At 41.9% G+C, this 26,673-nt stretch overlaps 1 pseudogene; it reads right to left on the reverse strand.

Moving 5' to 3' along the window:
- Positions 1-16,991: 16,991 nt before the first annotated feature.
- LOC120608028 (uncharacterized) lies at positions 16,992-17,110 on the reverse strand (annotated as a pseudogene).
- Positions 17,111-26,673: the final 9,563 nt, after the last annotated feature.

Raw genomic sequence — 26,673 nt, forward strand, 5'->3', positions numbered from 1 at the left:
CCTTTCTCCATCTCCTTTACTGGCTCCTCTCCACCTCTCAGACTCTGAAATGTTGGGATACCCCAAGGCTCTGTCCTAGTACCTCTTGTCTTTCGTCAGCTATGCTCAGACTTGTGGTGATCTCATCCTTTCTCATGTTCGTACTGAGTACTCCTTCCAAATTTATACTTCTAGCTCATATCTATTCCCTAATCCTAGGTTTATATATTCGACTTCCTTGGGGTGAAAAAACAAGCTGAGTGAATCCAGTTAGTTGTATTGATCTTTTCAAAGAGCCAAATGTAGAGGACTGTATTTTCCCAGGATGGCTGTAACAATATCCCTCGTGATCTTCCTATGACGTGCCCTGACACTCCTCCCATGTGAAGTCCATGTCCTTTCCCCTTGAATCTGGGCAGACCTTTGTGACCGTCTTGACTGATAGAGAGTGGCTGACACAATGCTATGTTTCTAAGGCTTGATAAATATGCCCTGCTCTCTTGAGATGCACTTGGAACCCAGCCAACACACTGTGAGGAAGCTCAAATAAGCCCATGTGAAGAGATTGTGAAGAGGCCACATGGAAGTGTTCTGGCCAACAGCCTAGTGAGGTCCAGCTGACAACCAGCTTCATTCACCTCATGTGTGAGTTAAGATGCCCCCGGATGATTCCAGCCCCCAGCCACTGTGTTAGCCCCATTTGATGAATCTTCCCAGCTAAGGCCTCAGACTCTGGGAGGAGAGACAAATTGTCCTCACTGTGCCTTATCTGAACTTCTGACCCTCAAAGTCCATGAACACAATGAAATGGTTGCTTTAATGCCACCAAGTTTAGGGAGAGTGTTACGCGGCAACAGTAGCTGGAATGTCAGATCCACCTGGGGTCCACGACAACCCTCCGGCCCCAGGATCAGTGAGGCCTGCCCTCTTCTCTGCATCTCCCTTTTCTTGGATTTACTTTAGATATGACCTCTCTTTTTGTGTATACTTATAGTGACCTACCTCTTCTTCCAACCTTCTTACACAGGCCAACCAGACCACATGCACCCATTCTCTAGTCACACTGAGTCTGGACTCAGACACTCAATGCTATTTCATGCCCACATGCCTTTGTATGCATAACTCTTCTGTCTCGCCAGTTATTCTTTTTACTGCATCTCTTAAACCTCTCAACCTGGAGAACTCCTACTCACCCTTCAATAACTAATCTAACAATTTGCTCCCTGTAAAGAAGGCTCCAGAAGGCTCCAGACTCAAATGTCCATGGAGTGAAGTTAAGGCTGGTGTGTGGTGGGTGCTGAAGACCCTATGTTTGTCTACAGGACAGCTGTTACCTGGCTCCAGATAATTGTTGCCCCCTTGGATTGTGGACTCAGTGTGGCTAGACCTTCTTATCTTCTAAGACAAGTCAGGTTTTATGTGAAGTCTCCTGATTTAAAAATATTTAAGGAGGCCAAACAAGCTGAGTTGCCTCTGGCCTCTAGGCCACCAAATCCTAATCCCTGCCTTAGCTGATTAGCCACTTCCCACCAGAATACATTCCACAGTGTTTCTAGAGAGCTTTCCAGACTATATAGAAATAATTTTTAATAATGACCATGTAGCTGTGAACTCCCTGAGGGCAAGGTTGACCCCTGTACTAGCCATCTCTGTAACTCCCGTGATTCACAAAGGACCTGATGAGTGGCAGGCTAAGGAGGCCATTTGTGTAGTTAGTACCATTGTCTCCACAGCCCTGTTTTCTGAAACAAGGTTTCAGACGCTCACCTCCACTGTCCTCCTCATAGCTCAGCCCCGATGGGCTCCAAGCCCTACCTCCTTCCTCATTGTGCCACCCCACTCATTTTCTTCTGCAGGCTGCACTCCTCTGAAGCAGCTCTCCACACTCTGAAATCTCCCCTCCATCCTCGCCCCTTTCACACTCCTGTTTGGCATCTTGGAGCCTGAGATAGTCAAAAGCCCTTCTGGTTCTAGTGTGTAAATCTACTCTGAGACGGGTGCCTCTCCAAGCCTGCTGTCTTAGTAGAAGAAGGACACTTACAGCTGATTATCACATTACCGCGGTGCTGATGTACCACACCGATCCCTAAGTTAGATTGCACAACACTGAGGAAATTAGTGCTTCAGAAGAAGTTGTCAGCAGCATTATAGATGCTCTGTCATCAACAATATTCCAATATCCTCTCCAAAGGAGCTAACGACGCTGACAAAATACATAGAACTGCTGTTCACTTCCATGCATCCTGATAAAAGGCAGCACGTCTGGATGTGGGGCACGTTATTTGGTGATGGCAAAACATTATCTTTTCTTTATGAATAATAGAAGACATTTGGCTTGCTCATAATCTTTCAAAAACTGTAGTCATAGTAACATGTGTTTTGCCCGTTAACATGAGATGCTTTTTCCTTCTTAAAGAAAACAGCCAATTTTATACAATGTGTTATCTCCCCAACAGTGCAATATTCATTATATTTGCAACTCAACCAAAGTCAGAGATAATAAAAAAAATTGTCTTTGCTACTGTTGAGATTCTTGGCTATTACCCCTGTGGGGTGACATGTAAGCCAAATTCTTTTTGGCCAAAAATTGTAGTTCAGAACAAAGAGAAAAGTGTCTGATGGAAAGAATCATCAGTCACTATACACAACTTGGGAGGTAGTCTGCCTACATTTGCCATTTTCCAAAGGAAAGAATTAAGTATTTCAGGTTTCAGGAGAGGTAACCAAAATAGAAGAGAAATTCCATGTGTGTTCAAGCCCAAAGGTGTCCCTGTCTCTAGCATCAAGGCGATCCTGCTGTGTGGTTGTGGTGGGACACAAACATGGGGCATAGTTTCTCTTTTTTTGTAATTGAAACACTTTAATAGGGGGATGGGGAATTTGTAAGAGCAAGCAGGAAATGTGTGTGCTTAGGGTCAGAATGTTAGAAGAAAGTGGTATTGATTATCTTGGAAAGGGCAGCAGGTGGCTTTCAGGAGATGTGATTACCCATTTCTTTTTAAAAAGCTTTATTGACATATAATTGGGAAATAAAATTGTAAGATATTTAAGGTGTACACCACGATGATTTGATATATGTATACATTGTGAAACGATTCCTCCCATCTAGTTAATTATGATGGCTAATTTCAAATATTTGAGAGGCCATTTGGGGCAGAGGGGTTCAGTTTGTTTTGGGTGACCCTGAGGGAAATAACTGGTACCTATGGGAGCACACAACAGGGAGGCATGTTTCAGGTCAGTCTGAGGAAGAGTTTCCTCCTTGTTGTTGCTGCCCAGATGAGGGGATGGGGTGAATGAGCATTTATGGTACTCAGGTGGTGAAGCAGTATTTTCCAATTTGAAGATACATTTGAAGGTGTCTCCTGCCACCTGCTAATACTGGTTCAAACTAAATTTTTTGTATCAAGGCCCCGAATGGAAGTATGATGTTGGGTCCCTCTGAAGTTTAATTCTGAGTTCTCATTAAAAGAAATTTGTTTTCAAAAAACCCCAAACAACAACAACAACAAAACAACAAAAAACAAACAACAACAACAAAAACCTTGGGTCAGGTTCCCTGGGACACAACTCTGGGATGTATTTATGGATGCACAAGTTTATAAAGAAGTGCCCTTGTGATCATTATTTGGGCAGAGGGCGGTAGAGGGACAAAGAAAGCCTGACTGGGCAGAGGGAAGAGTTGAGCTGTGACAAGAAGCAACAGAGGCTTTAGCTTATTCCACAAGAATCCCCAGAGTAGAGATGGCCTTCTAGCACTATCCTGAATTGAGGTAAGGGAGCCATTCCTTTGGAACCTTACACTGACTAGTCATTGGATGCAGTTGGGTCCCAGGTAGGGGTGTGACCTTGGACGAGGCTCTCTTCGGCTGAGGCCAATTCCAAGAGAACAACTCAGCCTAGTCATCAGATGCCTACATTCCCAGATGGTAAGGGAATGAGCCTTGGGCCTTGAAGAGGAATCTTGGTAGCACACCAGGGCATCAACTAGAGATAGCTGCTTGATGGGGGATGTTGTGACCTCTCCATTATATGACTTATGATGATCCTTTCAGTGTTCATATTCTATAATAAAATATAAGGTCTATAGAGAACTCCGTGCATTCCCTATAGAGCCTCCAGCATGGGTCCTAGATGGAATCAGAGGTGCTATTTACTTAGCTTCTAGCTTAAAGCTCTTGGCTCCTGGGCAGCATCTGACCTATAGTCCTCTGTTTTAGAAATAACAGTTTATTTATTCAACTTTCATCCAAATACTATTAAATGCCCTTCTTTAGATCTAGAAACACAAAGGTAACAAAGTCTCACCCCTAATGGGATTACATTCTAATGGGAGATACAGAAAACAATAAACAAATAAAATAATCCTGGTAAGGGGATGTAGAATGATTATGCATATGTACTCAAAGAGGGAAGTAGTGATACTGGAACTTTGAGTAGTGATACTGGAAAAATCCAAATGCTATGAAGTAGCTATGTTTATGAAAATCTGGGGAACAGAGTTCCAGGCAAGTGTAAAGGTCCTGAGGCAGAAACAGCCTTGGTGTTTTTAAGAAGACTGGTTTAGCTGAGTAGGGGAAGATGAAACTGAATTTCTGCAGACCAGCTGGCTCATAGTTGTATTTGGGGATGTAGAAGGTATTTTCAATGATAGTAGTCAAAAATCATGCATGGCTCTCATAAGAGAAGACTCCAGTTCTGTTATAGAGTGCTGATGTGAGACTGTCCTTGGAAAGTTAGAATAATTTCAGTATTCACCTTGCAGGATTGTTATGAGGATCAAAGGCTGTAATGCATGAAAGTGCTTAACTAAAGTGCCTGGCTCATAGTAAGTACTCAATAAATGCTAGCCATTATTTGTGTTGTTTAATTCAGAGAGTTGAAGAGCTGGGGCATAAACCTAAGATTTTAAATTCTATCTAAGTCTTTTCTCTATAAGATCTCTCTCACCCCACCCTTCCCCTCCCTCTTCCCCTCTTCTTTCTCTCTCTCCTCTCCCTCAGTCTCTGTCTCTGTTTCTCTCTTTCCTTCTTGACAGAGAGCCCAGCTGCATTCCTATAGGCCCAGGAGCAGGCAGCTCTCCATGGTACTGATGAGAACAGTGGGGTCCAGGCCTCAATTCCTCATTAGGGAACAGAGATTGATGGCTGTTGTTTTCCTTGAGCAGCCAATCAGCAGGGACTCTCCATCTGCTGGTGCAGGTAGAGGAACTTCCCTTAATGAGACCAGCTTCCCTAGAGCACCCAAGACCCCTTTTGGTCATGAGAACAGCTGCCTTTCTGCCCCCTTCCCACAAACACACTTAATCTTGTCTTGTTCATGCCCATACAGCCTCTATGGGAGGGGGTGGGGAGGTGCTGGAGCAGCAGGTTCTTCCTAGTCTCTGGGCTGCAGCGAAGCAGATTGGAAGTGGATTTATTTCTCCTGCTCTAGTGGTGCATAGCAGTTCCCTGATGAGGGAGCTGAAAGCTGGCCTTCTGGAAACACAGGCACTTTCTCCATGGAAACCCTTCTCAAGGAGAATGGTGACAAAAAACCGTGCCACTTCATCTCTCAATGAAGCCTTCTTTAATATCACCTAAAGTGAATTAAATGACAAGGACCTTGGAATTTCACTTCTCCCCATTCATTTCAGCAGGTGATGGGTGAGGGAAGGGCTCAGGACCCAGGCGAATGGAGGAAGTACTCTGAGAAGGGAAACTGTGATCCCAGAACTTAAGAGAGCCATGCATGGGTTTCAGTCTTGGCCCCATCACTAACTTGGGCAAAGGATTGATCAGTTTTCCCATCTGAAACTGAGGAAAAAAATATCTGCTTCAGCTTCCTTATTGAGCCTTTATGAGGATCAAACAGAAAATGGGATGAGAGAATTTGGAAACTAAATGTTGTGCACATTTCAATTGCTCACAGTTTTTGAGTGCCTTCAAAGGCCAGACTCAGTGCTAAGTACTTTGCATGCATTATCTCATGTAGTCTTTAACATTCTAAAGAGGTAGTTACTATTACTGTCCCATTTAAGAGATGAGGAAATTGAGGCCCCCGAGGAGTTATGTGTCTCTTCAAAGTCACTCAGCTACTGAAAGAGATAGCTGGAGAAAGAATTCAAGTCTGTTTGACTCCAAAGTTCTGGTCTCTTTCTTTGTGTCCTCATCCTTGTCCCTGTTTTGGAAGATAAGTTGTGACTGATGTTTCTGCAGCCCAGTGGTCCTAGTGGACTAACTCAGGCAGATGGCAGGGCTTGAGTTGGCAGATACATTCTGAGATGTCCAAGTGGCTGACCTTGAACACATCAGAGGGCACTTTGAAGAAGAGGGTTTGGCATTCCTTACCTCAGGGAGGGCACCATCTGCTCTGCACACTTTCAGATCAGTTACCTTTAGAATCTGTGAATTTCACTGACAATTTTGGGCAGTAGAGGTTAAGAAGATCAGATGTATGCTGCCTTATTTGTCTAGAGAGGGCAGAGATATGCCTGAAAAAGGAGCTTCCCAGAGTGTAGGAGGCACCTCTCATTGGCAACAAGAATCCCAACTTGAGGATTCTGCAAACAGCTGGAGTCCATCTTTCTTCTATCTGCAGCCTCATTTTCTAGCTCCAGGACACAGTAATCAATGGATGAATTTTGTTTTTATTTTGAAGAAACAAAATATGCTCTTAAAAACTCAGGTGAGAAACTCTAAGGAAGCCCTTCTGGGACAGACAAATAAATTGGATCTAGGGAAAGCTAATCAGGGAAGGATTCTGAAGTGAGATGAGTTGAGTTCCTACAACTGGGATGTCCAACTTTATAAGAGTGGGTGTGAATTTGGTCACATTTCATACTTTTAAATCAAAATGGATTTAGCCTCCACCTCCACACTTATCATATTTTTAAAAACCTCAGCTAAACTTGTGGGGCTTTTGAATTATGAAAAAGAACAATTCTCAGGGTGCACTCCATCCAAAATCATCAGTCTGGCTTCCACATGCTTGTGCTGGTAGAACTGGGAAATCCAACCAGTCCATCAGCAGGCAGCCTGAGTTTCAGCTGCTGTTAATGTTCTTATTGCCACAATGTGATGTTCTCCTGTCTGTGCCAATGATGTTGCACTTGCCCGTTCAGATCCCTGCACTGATCAAGTTGTTCTTTAGGACCGTGATCCTCTTTCCTAGGTGTTATCCTTGGCTCAGGGGCTCTACACTGGAACTCCTGAGCCAACAGTTCCTTGGTTCACCCTTGTGCTCTCAGCCACATTGCTGTCACATGGTGGGCAGCCATGGGAGTTCTGCCAGCCTCAGCCAAGCATGTTGCCAAAACTAACTCTCTCTTATATTAGCTTGGATCACCTCTCCAGGCTTTCCCTTCCCTTAGGGTAGTTCTCAGCCCCACATGTGTCATTTCCTGCTGTTGATCTCAGGATCATCAAAGACCCTCAGAGAGTTCAATAGGTTTGAGCTTCACAAAGGAAGAGGGCGACGTTGGCATATTTACTGAGAAGATGCCTGAGGAGCCAATCTCCAAGACACTTTCTGATTGCCAAGGAGTGTTGGCAGAAGCAGCCAACTGGAAAAATGTCCAGTTGCAGCCCTCTTCCAAAAGACAATGAGTGACTACTTACCGTTTTATATGGGGGCCGGGGGGAGTTTTCCCAGAACAATTAACCTACATAGAGAAGTAGCTGCAATGTTTAAATTTCATTCCCTAGAAATGTTTGAATTTTGTCTAACCAGTTATCCCATTGCATTTATAAGAAACCAAGAAGAAGCTCTCATGCTTCCAGCCTCCATTTTCTTGCTCTGACAGGTTCCTGAGGAGGGGCCTGGGCCTTTGCTCAAGCTTTAGGTTTGGTTTCTGCTCCAAGTGCTGGTGAATAGCTTAATCCTTGACCCCCTTCCTAGAAGGGAAGTCTTGCCTTGCTTTGGGCTATTTCTCATCTGATTGGGTTTGGCCTTGGTGGGAGGGTCTTTTTTTTTTTTTTAATTTTGATAGACTTTTATTTTTGGAATAATTCTAGGTTTACAAAAAAGTTACAAAGATAATACAGAGAGTTCCTGTATCCCCTTCACTCACTTCCTCTGTAGTTAACATGTTACATAACTAGGTACTTTCATCAAAACTAAGAAATTAACATTGGTACAAAGCTATTAGCTAAACTATAGGTTTAATTGGGATTTCATCAGTTCTTTTACTAATGCTATTTTTCCGTTCTAAAATCTATTCCAGGGTATCACATTGTGTTTCAGAAAAGCATTTGTTTTTATCACTTTGTCCCCAGGGTCCAGCCCAAATCTTGGAACAGGTAGTGTGTGAAGGATGAATGAATGAGTGAATAAGCACTAATAAAGGACAGCCCTCCACCCTATTTAGTTGCTACTAGAATGGGGCTAGTATCTGCCAAACATGCTGGGAGACCTCAGTGATTCACTAAGTTCCAACTACTAGAGGCCTGGTCAGCTTTGCTGCTAGGACAGCCCCTCAAATGCTTGTCTTAGGTCCTCTTGTCTCTATCACCTTGGCTGCTCTGCCAGGGTGAGAATAATGGTCCAAGGCCCAATTCTGCATCCCATGCCTGTAGGAAGAGTGTGTAGATTTGTGTGGATGTGTGGGTATATCTTCTACAGGAGCAGCTTGGAAGATGGGTATATCCTCTCAATATTGAGAAATGGTCACAGACCCTTGGGAGCTTGCTATAGGGGTGGCCAGCATCCTCTTTGTTCTCATGAATTCCCTTTATTTCTGTATCACTCAGAGTTCAATCATAGAAGCAGAAACATGTTACGTTTTATAGAATAAAGAATACATGATAAGAAGTAGACTTCAGGCAATTGTGGGAGCTGGTTAAGATATCCATGTCAGGTTGTTATTCCTGTGTCTAGTGTTGGGCCTGAAGTCACTTTAACTCAGCAGGGACAACTGATAGAAAGGAAAGCTGGATGTGAACTTGGGGAGAGCAAGGACAAGTTGGAAACCATGAAGACAACCAGAACCAGCAGTGTCAGAGCTGGCTCATACCAATTTGTGAGAGCTGCTTATTTAATTTTTAGGAATTTTGCAATCTAGTTGTTAAACACAGTCATTAAAAATTGAATTATATAAACTTACAACTAAGTAAATTACATTAAAAACAAAGGTAATAAATACTCAAAACTAATTACTTTCTAATTATTTTGCTGTCTTATTATTATCTATGCTCTTGAGGTTATTTATGATTATTATATCTGTATGGTGGAAATGCTATATAATGGTGTGCTATGGTGCACCTCTTCCCAACTCCTTGATTAGTGATGTCATGTGGGTAGCTTTAAATTAGCCCTGGTGGGAGTATTCATACCATAAAAATTGGCAAATGCTACAAATCAATCCTTGACTTGTTATTTTGTTAATTGTCTAGACTTACAAAGGTGATGGAGAAAACATTAATGTAAATTAAACTTAAAAAGTGCATAATATTTGTAGCAGTTACGTTGTGAATAAAGGAAATATTCTTTTGGTATTCAAAACTATTTTTCAGTTTAGCAAAGAAGTAGCTTACAACATTGATGAACAAGTAAGATTCCAGCACACATCTTTCATGTTTCACTTCCATCTTAATTGTGATCATAAACAAGAACATTGACCAACATTCATGTTGGAACTTCACCAGCAGAGCTGGTTGTCAAACACTTACTAGTGCATTATCAACTGTGTCTATTTCTCATGGCCTCCAATCTTGATGACACAGGTGACTTGGAGGAGAAGCTGGCATCTTTTATTGAGGAGTTGAACATACACCTGGCTCAAGACTTGGAAAAATTGAAAGGAAGAGACCCATTAGGAGCTGGAGGATAAGCCAGATGTTTCCCCATACCTGCAAGGTGAGCCCACAATTGAGAGACATTGTGTGTGACCTGCAACACTGCTTGGTTTCTGTCACTGACCTTCTAAGAGAAATGGCTTGTGCTTTATTTCTGCCTCTCAAATCTTGTGCATATTTCTCTTGGGACCACCCTGGCCCTGGAAGCATGTGGTAAAGGGAATTCTGAGAACTGTAGTTCTAGCTGAGATACGTTAATATAGCTCCACACCTTCCCTGCATCCAAGACATGATTTGAAGCTGGGACGTGGTCTTCACTGAGTGACACAGCTGTCGCTGGACCTGGGGTGTTCCAGTGCTGGCTGTTGTATGCATGCAGGTGGGTGCATGCACACATCCAACAGTCAGGATCAGGGCTGCATGAAGCGGGTCTGTTTTGCCAATGTTCTGCCATTACCATCAATTCAGAACCTGAGGATGGGCCATTCTGGGAACTAAGCTTCTGTAGGAACAAATGGAATGACCCATATTAAGAGGCATATAAACAGTCTTTTTTTGGGAACTGTGTTATTTACCACAATATGGTATGAAAAATGTCTGAATTGAAGGAGTGAAGGGTTGGGAAAGAGAAACCATGAATTTCCTTTGGTGGAGACTTGCAGGATGAATGAGTGTCAGCTCCCTTGATGCACCGGCTGAGTGCCCTGAGTACCATTGTTGGGGAAAGGTGGGGGCTCATGGAAGTACATTAATACTCTGGCCTTGTGAGCAGGTGCCCTGAATCCTCCCCATGGGCTGGCATCCAGGCTGTTTGCTGGCACCTGCCAAGGCTTCTGTGGGCTCTGCCTACTTTGCCAAGTTTTCCCTTGCCTGGCTTCAAGGGCCAGGTCTTCATTTGCTTGGCTATGAGCATGGTCAGATGGGCCAATGTCTGAGTTGGAGGCTGAGCTGAGATGCTTCAGGCAAGCATGACCTCAGCCAGCTAGTGTCTGACCCAGCCTAGCCAGAGGTGGGTGAGATAGTTCCTGGGGGAGGGGCTCTGGAAAGAGGACAGAAAAGGTTGGTTCGGCCAACCAACATGATCCTGTTCTGGCTGTGTCCCACTTTCTTCCTCACTGAATGTGATAGAGAAACTCCCCTTTGTACTTCTTGAGACCCTATGTCACACACATATCAAGTGGTGATATAACACAGGCCCTTGCCATTTGCCCCATGGCAGGTGCTTCTTCACCAGCTTGGCCATGTGAGCCAGTGAAAGCGGAGCTGCTGGAGACATGGGCAGAGGTGCTGCCTGCTGCCTGCTGCCTGCTGCCTGCCAAGCTCGCTCCTCTTAGACCTAGCTCTCTTGCACCTGCCACCTGCCCATGACCCATGCCCCGGACTTGGCTTCTACCTTGCTATAATCCTCCTGTTCTTATCTTTGTTTTGGGTTCCAGCTGGTTTTCTTTCCCTAATGGTCTCTGGGCTTGGCATCTGGTACTTGCACAAACCATCAGCTGAGCATTCTGGGCCAGGCTGCCAGCACCCAGTCCTGCATGAATTCCTGTACTTTAAGGATGGTCATTAGAACACAAAGACCTTCCTGACAATCCTGGTGCTGCTGTCTGACCAAGCTGAACTTCTCATTAGAGCAGACAGGGACTCATTTGTCACACAAAGATGGGAGAAGTAGGGGGTGAGTACCCTTTAAGAAGGCAAAGAACAGTCTCCTTTATATAGAGCAACTTTGGCTGCAGTCCTGTCTGTTTCCTTCCTTCTTTCCTCCTGTCATTTTTCCTCTTCTCCATGATCCAAACATGGTGAAATTGAAATGCCATGAGATGATATTATTGTCGGAGGATCCAGCAACTCATCTTTAAGATTCCTGAGGACATCCAAAAGCTAATTCTCTCACATGTCTGGTGGTTGCTGCTGGCTGTTGGCTGGGGAACTCAGTTCCTCTCCATGTAGTCTCTCTGTGTAAACTAGTTGGAGCTCCTTATAGTTTAATGGCTAGCTTCTCCAGTGTGAGCATTCCCCAAACAGTGTGAACTAGGTGGAAGTCTACCCTTGCCTTAACCCAGCCTCAGAAGTCACATAACACTTCTGCTGAACTCTGTTGGTTGGAGCAGCCCTAACATGGCCAGTTTCAAGGGGGATAGAAAGCATAGATCCTACTTGTCATTAGGGGGACTGTTGAAGTCACATTGTATGAGGGGGCATGCGAAACAAATGACTATTGCATTATTTAGGAAAATAATCATCTGCCACAGAAGCAAGGTAACCCCTTTTTAAAGCAGCTGACATTTTGTTATCCAAACCTTGATGCAGAATTCAAATGAACTGGTTGCACCCTTTGGATGGTTTCTTTCTTCTAAACTAAGGTCTGAATAGCCTCAGACCCAAGGCCTGTTTCATCCCTTTAATGCTCAAGCCTGAATCTTAAATCTTATTGCTACAATGCAAGAAAAAGCTAAGACCAGGGGATTTAGAGAGCAAGAGAAAGAGAGCATTTCCTCTAAGTCCGAGGGCATAAGTGTCCCAAGCTGTCCTTCCTCTGTCCTCCAGGCCTGAAAAATGACCCTGAGCACATGACTGCATATATTTTTCAGGGTTCTCCAGAGAAATAGAAGCACATATACATATATAAATAATAATCATTATGGATAATAATAATAAAAATAATAATAACATGAATTATACAGATTGGCTCATGTGATTATGGAGGCTGACAAGTTCATGATTTGTAGGGTGAGTTGGCATGCTGGAAACTCAGGAAAGCCAATGGTTTAGTTCCAGCCTGAGTCTGAAGGCCTGAGACCCAAGAAAGCTGATGTTTCAGTTGGAATATGAAGGCAGAAAAAATACCCCAGTGTGAAAGCAGTCAGGAAAGAGGAATTCTCCTTTATTCTGAGTAGGCTGTTTTCTTGTTTTATTCAGGCCCAGTTGATTGGATGAAGCCCACCCACATGGGGGGGAGGGGCAATCTGCTCAACTCAGCCCACCAATTTAAATGTTCATCTCCTCCAGAGACACCCTCACAGAGACACCTAGAATAAAGTTTGACTAAATATCTGAGCACCCATGGCCCAGTCACATTGATGCATAAAATTAACTGTCACACTGCTGTATAGGAGAGAGTGTTTAGAGAGAAGAAGCAAGTTGGCCAACAGGAAAGAGAAGCTTTTCAATCCATTGAAAATCCTGCCCTAGAAAGATCAGTTTAATCAGTGTTCTGAAATCCAATTAACCAGACCATGCCATTTCTTCTTTAGAGGGAAAAGTTTCTTCCTCCTTGCATTTGATTCGAATTCATCCTTATGGGGAGAGAGAAATAAGGAGGGAGGAGCTTTGGGCCTTCTGGCAGCCAGACTCCCTTCATTTGCTGACTACTGAGCTGGGCCATATGCTGGGCACTGGGGACCAGGAGATGGATCTGACCAGTCTTCACCTTCAGGGAGCTCACAAGTCTAAGGAGGAAAGAGGTGTGACTGTGAAGTAGAGGGAGATATTTGCCTCCAGGCTCCCCTAACCAGACAGTCTTCCAAACAGCCACCAGTTTATCCTACCAAACCACAGCGCTCCAGGAAAACCAGAGACTCCCCACTGCACATCCAGCTTCTTTGTGTGGCACAAGCCCCTCACGTTTCCCTCAGCCACTTGTCTAACCACTCACCAGTGTCCCTTCACTTCCTGGGCTCCCCCCACTCCACTCAGCTCTAAAGCCCAACATGCTCCCTCAGCCTTAAATGTCCTTTCTGCTCCTCTCTGCCTACTGAGGCCCTCACATTTCCCCAGATCTAGTCCTAGTACTGCCTCCTTCATAAACCTCCCTGTTCATAGCAAAACAATTGCCCTTTTTGTTCCCCTCCCACATTTATGGCTTGTATCTTTATTTAATACTGTTGATGATGTGTTTGTGGATGGCAATAGCCACCATTCACAGAGAACCCAGCATGTGGCAGGCACCATGCCAAGCACTTTATGGGTATTATCTCCATTTAATCCTTTCACACACCCTGGAAGCAAGTGTTCTGATCGCCTTTTCACAGATGAGGAAATGGAAGCTCAGAAAAGTTCAGTGTAATGTTCCCAAGGTCACGGAGCTAGTAAGCGGCAGATCTGGAATTTGAACTGAGGCTGCTCTTAAATTCTAAGACATATTGCCTGCCTATTTAGCATAAGTAGGGGCCCCGTGAATGTTAGTTCTCTGGGTAAGATTGGAGAGGAAGAAACGGAAATGCTCGTGAGAGTGTGGGTCTGTGTGAGCGGGGCTGTTTTCAGAAGGTGGTAGGACAGTAGCCTTGTGGGCTGTGGTCCCCGGGATAGGGCTGAGTCCTTCTGGAGCATCAGTCATCCAGAAGGCTGCTCAGCTGAACAGCAAACAGGATCTACCCCAGCTGTTGAAAGAAACCAGCCCCCTTGCAATTGTTGTGAAAATGGCTCCCAGGCACAACTCTTCTCCCACCCCCTCAGACTCAGACAGGAAGCTTGTCAGCCTCTTCCTGTCTGACTGAATGACAACAATAATGATGTGTGTGGGAGGCACTGAAGCAGGGGATCCCTTAATAGATCAGGTGCCTCTCAGCCCTGAGACTTGATATTCCCTCTTTGGAGGAACAGCGTCAATGCACTAGAACTCTTCAGCCTCTGCAGGGCTGGGCCTAGGGTGAGGAGAGTGAGGCACTCACAAAATTTAAGGAGGCACCAAAAACCTCAGTAATCAAGATAAATGATATTAAATGCAATACTTGAAAACTGAAATTAATGCAAAATATCTATGACAGAAAGGCTTTTCATGACAGAAAGGCTTTTCCTGACTTCTGAGGGGCATAGCCAAGAGATCTAATGAGCAGGTCAGCTGGCCTCCCACAGCTCTGAATTTCCAGGGACCTGGAAGTTCTTGGGTCTGTTTCTCCCTGATCCACTGGAACCAAACTGCATTTCACTCATTGCTCACTCAATGAGCATCTGTGGAGTATTTTGCTTTGCAGATAAGCATATCATTTGAAAATAATGATAAATTTATAATTATAGCTTCCTTTCTAGTTCTCTTTCTGTTCTCTCTCTCTCTCTCTCTCTCTCTCTCTCTCTCTCTCTCATTAGCTACACATCCGGTACATTTTTGAATAGTGTTGGCAATAGCAGGCACCCTTGTCTTTTTTCCTGATTTGATTGAGAAGGAAACTAAAATTTCATCAAGTATAACATTTACTGAAACTTTTTGGTATGTATGCTTTATTAGGTTGTAGAAATTACATTCTATTTGCATTTTGTTTAGAGTTTTCTTCCTTTTTAAAAAAATCAGGAATGGGTGTTGAATGTTATTGAATGTTTTTTGTGCATCTCTTTGATATAACCATGTACTCTTTTTTCCTTAATCTGCTAATATGTTGAATTATGTCAATCAGATTTCCTAATAATAAGCTGCCTTTGCATTCCTGGAATAGCTCTATTTGGTCACATGGCATTTTATATGCTGCTTGAATGATCTGTCACAATTTTATCCATATTAGCAAACAAATTTGAAATATAATTTTATTTTTAATACTGTCCTTGTACAGTTGTGGTAGCAAGATCAGAAGCCTTACTAAATGAGAAGGCCAACCCTACTCCCACCCCATTCTTCAATTCTCCGAAATAGCTTGTGTAAAATGAGAATTACCTGTCACTTAGGATTTTCTAAGACTTGCTTCTGTAACTGGGCATGTGTCTTTGGGAAGGGGAAGAAGATATTTGACTACTTATTGTATTTTTTAAATGATATTTGATCATTCAAGTTTTCTATTTCTTTTTCAGTCTTCAGAATTTATGTTTTTATAGAGATTTGTCCATGTCATCATTGTCTTAAAGTTGTCCATAGTTTTTTTTATGATTTCAAATCTTTATTGCATCTTTTTTTCCTTGTTTGAGGTTTGTTTATTTTGTTACTCTTTTAGAGTCAATTCTTGATTTAATCATCTCTAATACTTTCTTCATTTCATTAATTTCTGCTGTCATCTTTACTATTTTCTTTGTTCTACTCTGATTTTCTTTTCCAAGCTTCTCGAGCTAGACAAGGAACTCATTTACTTTTAATCTTTCTTGGTTTTAACAAATACATTGAAGGCTAAATTTTTCCTTTACGTACTACTTTCATCATGTCCCACAAATTTAACATGATGTATAGTCATTGCCATTTGCTTTTAAATATTTTATAAATTTCTATTGTGAATTTTATTAGGGAGCATGTTTTTTCCTTTTTCAAGTGAATTTTAAAACTTTCATTGCTGTGTTCTAATAAAATTGCATAGGTTGAAGAACATAGTCTGTATGGTGTGGATTCTTTCCAATTTGTCAACACTACCTTTGTGACCTGAGGCAAAGTCATTTTTATAATGTGCTTTGTGTGCCTGAAAAATTAATATTCTATGCTTTTTGGGAACAGGGCTCAAGATTTATCTGTCAGATCAATCTTTTAATTATGTGGTTCAAATAATCTATATCTTTACTGCTTGATCTATTTGCTTCTGGAGAGGTGAACTAAACTCTTTCTGTGATTAGTTATTTGTCAATATCTCCTAGTAACTCTTACAGTTTTTACTTTATGTATTTTGAGACAGGATAGATATACTTTATATATTTCAGATGCACAGAAGTTCAAAACTATTGTATCTCTTTGGTAGAATGTGTTCTTTTTATCATGATGTATTGTCTCTCTGTATTTCTCTGATATTTTTTGCTCAATTAAAAAATTATTTATTTAAATTAGTTTCAAATATACAGTACATTGGTTAGAAATCTATATAGTTCGTAAAATGATCCCCCCAAATGCTCCCCCCTCCCCTGACCCTCCACCTAGCCATCATATTAATGCTAACTGCCTTCCCTCTGCCATGTTCTCCATCCCTGTGACCAACTATCAACTATTAATGTGCACTTCTTTAACCCTTCACCTCCTTCTCCTAGCCCCCCAAAGCTCCCCATCCATCACCAAATTGTCCACTATATTTGTGAGTCTGTTTTTGATTAGTTTGTTTTTTTTTGTTCCTTAGATTCTGCATGTAAGTGAAATCATATGGTATTTATCTTTAGACTCTGTCTGACTTAAATATCTTCTAGGTCCATCAAAGCTACATCTTTTTCCACTCCCTTCCTTTTCATATGTAGGGGTCTTGTTTGCTTATTCTTTTTTTTTTTTTAGGTGAGGTAATCCTTGGTTGACCTCACAGATTGTAAGGACCTTGTCAGCTTACAATCCCTTATTTTTTTTATTTTTCATGCCTACAGCACCTGGTCTTCCTAGCTGGTCTCCCATCCGAGTACTAACCAGGCCTGACCCTGCTTAGCTTCTGAGATTAGACGGGATTGGGCTTGTTCAGGATAGCATGGCCGTAGACTTTTTTTCTTATTCTTTCAGCCACTATATCTTTTGGTTGGAGCATTTAATTCTTTTCCCTTTAAGGTACTTATTGATAGGAATGTAGTTGTTACCATTCTTTATTCTTGTTTTTGATACATGTTTTTTCTTCTTAAAGAAGTCCTTCCAATATTTCCTGTAATTCTGGCTTGGTGGTGATAAATTCCTTTAGCTTATTTTTGCCTGGGAAGCTCTTTATCTGTTCTTCAACTCTAAATGATAGCTTTGCTGGATAAATTATTCTTGGTTGTAGATCCCGGGTCTTCGTCCTGTCGAATATTTTGTGTTGAGCCCTTCTGCCTGCATAGTTTCTTTTGAGAAATCAGCTGCCAGTCTTATGGGTGTTTCCTTATAAGTAACTATCTGTTTTTCTCTTGCTGCTTTTAATATTGTTTCTTTGTATTTAACCTTTGGCATTTTAATTATGATGTGTCTTGGTGTGGGCCTCTTTGGACTCCTGATTTTTGGAATCCTCTGAGCTTCCTGGGGTTTTATGTTCATTTCCTACACCAGGTTAGGGAAGTTTTCCATCGTTATTTCTTCAAACAGCTGTTTAACATCTTGTTTTCCTTTAGTTACGCTGATCAGATGAATATTTGGAGCCTTAATAGTGTCCCATATGCTCCTTAAGTTATTTTTAAAGACTTGGCATCTTATCTCTTGCCATTCTGATTGCATGTCCTTGGCTTTCCCGTCCTCTAGATAGGGCATTTGATCCTTTTATTATTCATTTTGTTTATTCCTTTGTTTATTCTATTTAATATACTTCTTGTCTTATATAATGTGTCCTTCATTTTAACCAGTTCCCTTTTATAATTTCCATTTCCATTTTTATCTCTTTGTTGAAGTTCTCACCGAATTTATTTTCACTTCCCAAAAGTTCATTGAGCATCTTTATAACCAGAGTTTTGAACTCTGCATCTGTTAGATTATTTGACTCCATTATATCTGGATCTCTGTTCTGTTCTGTCATATGGTTTCTGCTTCTTTGTCTTCTCATTTTGGCTGCTTTTCTGTGTCTGTTTTTTATGTACTAAGTAAAGCTCCTAAGTCTCCTGGTCTTATTAGTGTGGATTTGTGAAGTAGGTGTCCAGTGGCACAGTCCTGAGGGGTGTTCAGGTGCAGGCCAAATTTAGCCCAGGCCTCTGCCCCTCCAGGGCTCCTGTTAAGATTCAGTAAGCAAAATCCACAGATGCTGTGCTTATAGTTGCCTCACAAGGCCACACCAGAAACCGAGGCCAGCTGCCTCCAGTGTGAGTCTAGGCACTGCTCAGCAAGGAGCACCTAACTCACCGAGGATATACCTGGATGTGGCTTAGGTGGGGTTGCGAGTTGGCGGAGGCAGGGTTTCAGGGAATCGTCTGGGTAGAGCAACCTCTGTTACCCAGTTTGATGACATCATGGCTATGGAGGCACTGTGTCCGGAGCACTGGTAAGGATGAAGGCTCAACAGGGAACAATGGATACTGCTCACATTTCTGTACAGAGAGAGTCTTGCCTTGGCCCTCACTCCAACAATGTCTCCCCATATGTCCCTGGTGCCCCTGTGCACAGCGGAATTGGCACTGGTGCTCAGAGAGAGCAGGTCTGTAAAATACGCTTGCTGATGCAGCCCCTTTAAGAGGCTTCTGCTGCTGCCACAGCTGCAGCCTCCGTCTCACTCAGCTGCTTGAGACTGGGCAGCCCACATCCTTGCCCCGTCCTACCTTCTGCAGTTGCAGGGTGCTTTCTTATTTAGATTCTCCTGGAATCTAAATAAACCATACAACTAGGATTTCTCCCTAGTTGTATGGTTTATTTAGATTCCAGGAGATTTTTCCTTGCTGCTGCTCCTTGTTTCTGTCACAACTTTGATTTGGTTGCTGAAGAGATGAACAGAGGCTCTATCAACTATGCCAATTTTTTCCCTCTTGAACCATAACTTCTTTATTCAATTGTCTGTTAATGAGCATTTAGGTTGCTTCCATATCTTGGCTATTGTAAATTGTGCTGCCATGAATATTGGAGTGCATAGATCTTTATGAATTATTGTTGTAGTTTTCTTTGGATAAATACCTAGAAGTGCAATTGCTGGGTCAAAAGGTGTATCTATTTTTAATTTTTTAAGAAATCTTCCATACTGTTTTCCTTAGCAGCTGTACCAATTTGCAATTCTACCAACAATGTATGAGGGTTCCCTTTTCTCTGCATCCTCGCCAACGTTTGTTGTTTTTTGATTTACTGATGATAGCCATTCTGACAGGTGTGAGGTGATATCTCATTGTGGTTTTAATTTGCATTGCTCTGATGGTTAGTGACCTTGAGCATCTTTTCATATGTCTATTAGTCATTTGTATTTCCTCTTTGGGGAAGTATCTGTTCAGGTCTCCTGCCCATTTTTTAATTGGATTGTTTGTTTTTTTTTGTTGTGGAGTTTTATAAGTTCTTTATATATTTTGGATGTTAATTCCTTATGAGATGTATCATTAGTGAATATCTTCTCCCAAACAGTTGGTTGTCTTTTTGTTTTGTTGATGGTTTCCTTTGCTGTACAAAAACTTTTTAGTTCGATGTAGTCCCATTTGTTTATTTTTTCTTTTGTTTCCCTGCCTGAGGAGATATATCTGAAAAGAAATTCCAGTTAGTAATATCAGAGAGTTTACTGCCTATGTTTTCTTCTAGAAGTTTTATAGTTTCAGATCTTACATTTAAGTCTTTAATCCATTTTGGGTCTATTCTTGTATACAGTGTAAGAAGGTGGTCCAGCTTTTTTTTTTTTTTTGCATGTATTGGTACAGTTTTCCTAACACCACTTATTGAAGAGACGGTCTTTACCCCATTGTATATTCTTACCTCCTTTGTCATATATTAAGTGAGCGTATAGGCGTGGATTTACTTCTGAGCTCTTTATTCTGTTCCATTGATCAATGTATCTGTTTTTATGCCAGTTACCATGTGTTTTGATTACTGTTGTCTGGTAGTATAGTTTGATATCAGGTAGTGGGATATTTCTAACTCTGTTCTTCTTTCTCAAGATTGCCGTGGCTATTCTGGGTTTTTTTTTTATGGCTCCATATAAATTTTAGGATTATTTGTTCTAGCTCTCTGAAAAATGCCATTGGTATTTCGATAGGGATTGCATTGAATCTATAGATTGCTTTGGGTAGTATGGCCATTTTAATGATGTTGATTCTTCCTATTCATGAACACGGTATATGCCTCCATTTATTTGTATCTTCTTCAATTTCTTTTTTCAATGACTTATAATTTTCTGAAAACAGGTCTTTTACTTTCTTGGTTAATTTGATTCCCAGGTGTTTTATAGTTTTGACGCAATTGTAAATGGGATTGTTTTCTTAATTTCTCTTTCTGAAAGTTCATTATTGGTGTATAAAAATGCCACTGACTTCTGCATATTTATTTTGTAACCTGCTCCTTTACTGAATTCATTGATTAGTTCTAACAGTTTTTTGGTAGAATCGTTAGGGTTCTCTATATATAGTATCATGTCTTTGGCAAATAATGAGAGTTTTACTTCTTCCTTTCCAATTTGGATGCCTTTTATTTCTCTTTCTTGTCTTATTGCTGTGGCTAAGACTTCCAACACAATGTTGAAGAAGAATGGTGAAAGTGGGCATCCTTGTCTTGTTCCTGATCTTAAGGAAAATGTGGTTAGCCTTTCCCCATTGAATATGATGTTAGCTGTAGGTTTGTTATATATGGCTTATATTATGTTGAGGTATGTTCCCTCTATTCCCACTTTGCTGAGAATTTTTAGCATGAATGGATGCTGGATTTTGTCAAACGTTTTTTCTGCATCTATTGATATGATCATATAGTTTTTATCTTTTTGATTTGTTAAAGTGGTGTATCACGTTAATTGATTTGCGAATATTGTACCAACCTTACATACCAGGAATAACTTGATCATGGTGTATGATATTTTTAATGTATTGCTGAATTCAGCTAATATTTTATTGAGGAATTTTGCATCAATGTTCATAAGAGATATCGGCCTACAGTTTTCTTTTTTTGTAATGTCTTTGTCGGATTTTGGAATCAAGGTAATGGTGGCCTCATAAAAGGAGTTAGGGAGCCTTCCCTCTTTTTGAGATTTTTGGAATAGTTTGAGAAGAATAGGTGATAATTCTTCTTTGAATGTTTGGTAAAATTCGCCTATGAAGCCATCTGGTTCAGGACTTTTGTTTTTTGAGAGGCTTTTGATTACTGATTCTATTTTATTGGCGGTAATCAGTCAGTTCAGATTTTCTATTTCTCCTCGACTCAATCTTGGGAGATTATATGTTTCTAGGAATGTGTCCATTTCTTCCAGATTGTCCAATTTGTTGGCATATAATTGCTCGTAGTATTTTCTTATGATCCATTGTATTTCTGTGGAGTCTGTGGTTATTTTTCCGCTTTCATTTCTGATTTTATTTATTTGAGTCCTCTCTCTTTTTTCTCTGAGTCTGGCTAAGGGTCTGTCAATTTTGTTTATCCTTTCAAAGAACCAGCTCTTGGTTTCATTAATCTTTTGTATTGTTTTTCTAGACTCTATTTCATTCATTTCTGCTCTGATCTTTATTATTTCCTTCCTTTAATTCACTTTGGGCTTTGTTTCCTGTTCTTTTTCTAGTTCTTTTAATTGTAAGGTTAGATTGTTTATTTGAACTTTTTTTTGTTTCTTGAGGTAGGTCTATATTGCTATGAATTTCCCTCTTAGGACTGCTTTTGACGTGTCCCATAAATTTTGAGTCGTTGTGTCTTCATTTTCATTTGTCTCTAGGTATCTTTTGATTTTTTTCCTTGATAATTAATAACCCATTCACTGTTTAGCAGCATGTTATTTAGCTTCCATGTGTTTGTGTATTTTCCAGTTTTTTTCTTATAGTTGATATCTAGTTTCGTACCATTGTGATCAGAGAAGACGGTTGATATGATTTCAGTCTTCTTACATTTACTGAGACTTGATTTGTGTCCTAACATGTGGTCTATCCTTGAAAATGTTCCATGTGCACTTGAGAGGAATGTATATCTTGCTGCTTTGGAGTAAAATGCTCTGAAAATATCTATTAAATCCATCTGTTCTAGTGTTTCTTTTAGGCTTATTGTTTCCTTGTTGATTCTTTGCCTGGAAGATCTGTCCATTGGTGTCAATGGGGTGTTAAAGTCTCCTACTGTGAGTGTATTACTATTGATCTCTCCTTTTATGTCAGTCAATAATTACTTTATGTATATAGGTGCTCCTATGTTGGGTGTATATATGTTTACTAGGATTATGTCCTCTTGATTTATCGATCCCTATATTATTATGTAATGCCCTTTTTTTTCTTATTATAGCCTATGTTTTAAAGTCTATTTGATATAAGTATTGCTACTCTGGCTTTTTTTTTTTTCATTTCCATTTGTGTGAAATATCTTTTTCCATCTCTTTACTTTCAGTCTGTGAATGTTGTTTGCTCTGAAGTGGGTCTTTTGTAGACAGCATATGCATGGGTCTTGTTTTCTTATCCATTCAGTTACCCTATGTCTTTTGATTGGAGCATTTAGTCTGTTTACATTTAAAGTGATAATTGATAGGTAAATTGTTACTGCCATTTTATTATTCATATTTGTCATTTCTATTTTCTTTTTTACCCCTTCTCTTTTTACAGAAGACCCTTTAACATTTCTTGTAATACTGGCTTGTTGGTGATGAATTCCTTAAGCTTTTTCCTGTCTGGGAAGCTCTTTATCTTACCTTCCATTTTAATTGAAAGTCTTGCTGGGTAGAGTATTCATGGTTATAGATTGTTGTTTTTCATAACTGAATATTTCCTGCCACTCCCTTCTGGCTTGCAAAGTTTCCATTGAAAAGTCAGCAGATATCTTATGGTGGTACCCTGGTAAGTAACCAGCTTCCTTTCTCTTGCTGCTTTTAAGATTCTCTCTTTGTCTTTGAGCTTTGGCATTTTAATTATGATGTGTCTTGGTATAGGTCTGTTTGAATTTCTCTTGTTTGGGTCTCTTTGTACTTTCTGAATTTGTATGTCTAATTCCTTTGCCAGGTTAGGGAAGTTTTCTGTCATTATTTCTTCAGATAGATTCTCAATCTCTTGCTCTCTCTCTTCCTCTTCAGGTACTCCTATGATCCAGATATTTTTATTCTTTATGTTGTCCCAAAGGTCTCTTAATCTATCCTCATTTTTTAAAATTCTTTTTTCTTTTTGTTGTTCTGATTGGGTGTATTCTGCTACTTTGTCTTCCAATTCACTGATTCAATCTTCTGCTTCATCCAATCTACTATTGAATCGTTCTAGTGTATTCTTCATTCAGTTATTGTATTCCTCATTTCTGTCTGGTTCTTTTTTATGGTTTCTATGTCCTTTTTTATGCTGTTGAGGTTCTCATTGTGCTCATCCATTCTTCCCATAAGTTTGTTGAGCATCCTTATAACCATTATTTTGAACTCTGTCTCTGATAGATTGCTTGCCTCTATTTCATTTAGCTTATTTTCTGGAGTTTTCTCCTGTTGTTTCATTTGTGGCTCATTTCTATGTGTCAGGAATATTTGCTTCATCTCTCAGCTGTGGCCAGATGGCCTAATGTGGAAGATGTCCTGTGTGGCCCAGTGGTGCCCTCTCCCTGATCTCTTATGCCAGGGGCTCTGGACGTGATCTTTGTGTGGATTGTGTGTGATCTTCTGTTGTCATCAAGCCTTTATTGTTGTTAGTAGTTCAGTGGATGGGATTAACACTCAGGCTGACTAATTGTGGGAATTGGCTGCACCCATAGGGTAAGAGTTGTTGTGTGGGGGCTGACGCCACTAAGTGGGATTTGCCCTAGTAGGCTTGTGTACTTGTTGCAACAACCTTTTGTGTGTATCACTAATGGGACTAGTCAGGAGTTGCTCCATTGTGGTCTGGTGCCAGCCTCCAGATGCGTTGGTTTTGTGGCCCCTTGGGAGGGGCTCCTCCATTGGCCAAGGTCACCCGCTGCTTTTGATTGCTCAGGGTTACCTGGTGAGAATTACAAAGCGATCCGTAGATGGTTGTTGCCTATGCTGGATCTAAAGGCACGTGGAAGAGACGACACTGTAGGCATCAGTCGGTTATCTCCCGTCCTGACCTGTGGCAGTTTAGCAGAGGGACTAGTGCTCCTTGAGACCTGACACTGCCTGTCAGTTGTCTGTAAGTCTCTGAAACTGGATGAGTCTCTGGGTGATATGCATGTTGGGTGGCACAGGGACCCAGGGAGTCTCCTGAGTCTTTTGAGTAAATTTTCCCCTGCCACTGCAGTGTCAGTTTACATGCCAACGTTGTCTCTGTGGCTCCCTGTACAAGTTTCCACTCATAGCAAAGTCAGCTGCTGCCCACCCTGGACCTAAATGCTCTACCCCAGGGCAGGGGCAACTACCTATCAGTGTGCAGCGGGCACTTTGTGTATTGGATGGGGCAAGAGCTCAGGGAATCAAGGACTGTCAGGCCAATACAGTCCCCTGCAATTCCCTCAAGAGATATTGCAACTCGTTCTAAGAGAGGAGGCATCTGAAAAATGCAAAGGAAAAGGCTTGCAGAAATGACTGACTCAGCGGGTTATATATTAACCACACCCTTTGAATGGCTTTCTGGAAACTCTTGCCACAGCTACAAGAGAAAAGATCTGTAAATAGGACTGGTGGTCTGGGAATTCCTTCTTCCTTGCAGCCCCCACCCGAAACCCCCTCCCATCTTGAGTCAGGAGGTGCATGTAGAACCTCAGACAAAGGAATCATGCTCCCCTTGCATGGACACTACAATGATATATAAGCTGTAAGAAATCTAACCAAGGGGAGCTTGTGCTTTTGTGTTGTCTAGAGCCTCACGTGCTCCACTGGCCTAATAAAGTCTCCTTCCTGTAACAAAGTTGTCCGAACATCCAAATTCCTCCATTGGATGTTGCTTCCTGCAACAGTATAAGCAGCAGTGGTCTCTTCACAACTGTTTTCCTCGAAATGCACTTACTGCACTAGCCAAGGTCTTTTGCCTGCCCTGACTGCACAACCCCATAGCCAAGTGGGGCACAAGAGGCTGCTCGCCAATGGCTGCAGGCACTTGGTGACTTTGGTGAAGTGGGATTTCAGAGAGACAAGGTCCATCGGGCCAATACAGCCTCAGTTTTGCTTCAGCTTCTGTGCCTGGGCGTTCCTGCTGTAGACACAGATCACAGTGAGACCAGCAGTCCCACAGACCCCTGCGCTTCCCGGACACAATATTGCAAATCTTGCAGGCAGCAGAGGTCTGCCTGCCATTGATTTCCATGCAGTGCCTGCCCTATGCTAGCCAAAGCTTGTTGCCTGTGTGGATTGGGAGTTCAGGGGAGGGGAGGGGCTAGGCTGTGGCAGTTCAGTGACAATGGGCCACCTGGGGCAATCTGTGGGTGGGGGGGTGGGGTCTCACAGAGACAATGGCAGTCATATCAATACAGCTTCAGTCTTGCTGCAACTTTGGGAACTGTTTGGGGGTTCCCGCATAAGTCTCAGATCACAGCAAGACCAACTGCTGTCTGGGACTGGCCCATAGGACCCTGATATCTGCCCAAATTCGTGTTGACAGCAGTGATTTGCCTGACCCTATCTTGGAAATGCACTCACAGCACTGGCTGCCCACTGGGAATGCTTGGCCCTGAATCAGAGCAGGGCTTGGTAGACATCCGGCAACAAATGCCCCGGGCAATCTCAGGTTGGGTAGATTGGGCTGTTCCTCTCTGACCAGTGCTTCCTAATGGCTCTGTGGGAGGAGTCTGCACAGTCAAGCTGGCGAGGTCTGTACATTGCCCAGTAGGGGAGCAGGACTAAGGCACAATGGTGCCTGCCCTTCTAGCCCTTGTTCTGGCGCCAGGTAATACAGACTTTCTCAGAATGAGTCTCATGCAAGCCTCTGACCCACCACCCCGGTGTCCCGGGTGAGTGTCCGCAGGTCAGAAAGCCTGTGTGCGGGTCCTTCAAAGGAATGTCTAGGGATTCAGTCTCCCCCCGTCTCACTCAGATGGCCAGAATACTCTCTGGTTTCTACAGTCAGAGTTATTGGAATCTCCTCTTCCCTGAGCTGGGACCCTGGGCTGGGGAGCCCCCAGATGAGACCAGGACCCACCTCTCCTTTAGAGCCTCTGCAGCCTCACTCACTCTCCTTCCTGATGTACCTCCACCACCCACTGGTGCTGGTCCAGCTGGATTCCTGACTTTGCCCCTCTTACCGGCTTCGATGTGGCTCCTTTATATTATCAGATGTAGGTGTTATGATCAGCTGGACTTAAGGTGATTCTCCACATTGATTACTTTATAATTTTAAATTGTCTCTGTCACTTATAAGGAACATGTAGTTGGATTAAAAAAAAATCCAAACCGATAGCCTGTTCTTTAACAGATGAGTTTAATTTACTAACTTTTTTTGGTCATTGCTAGTGTATTGTGTCTACCACCTTATTTTATGTTTTTCTTTACTTCTATTTTTCTACTTTTAAACTATCATTAGACTGATAATGTTTTTTTTTCTTTTCTCCCTACTCTTGCTAACTTGGAAACCATAAATTGTGATACTGTTCTTT

Source organism: Pteropus medius, unplaced genomic scaffold (assembly GCF_902729225.1).
Source record: "Pteropus medius unplaced genomic scaffold, Ma_sr-lr_union100, whole genome shotgun sequence".
NCBI lineage: Eukaryota > Metazoa > Chordata > Mammalia > Chiroptera > Pteropodidae > Pteropus > Pteropus medius.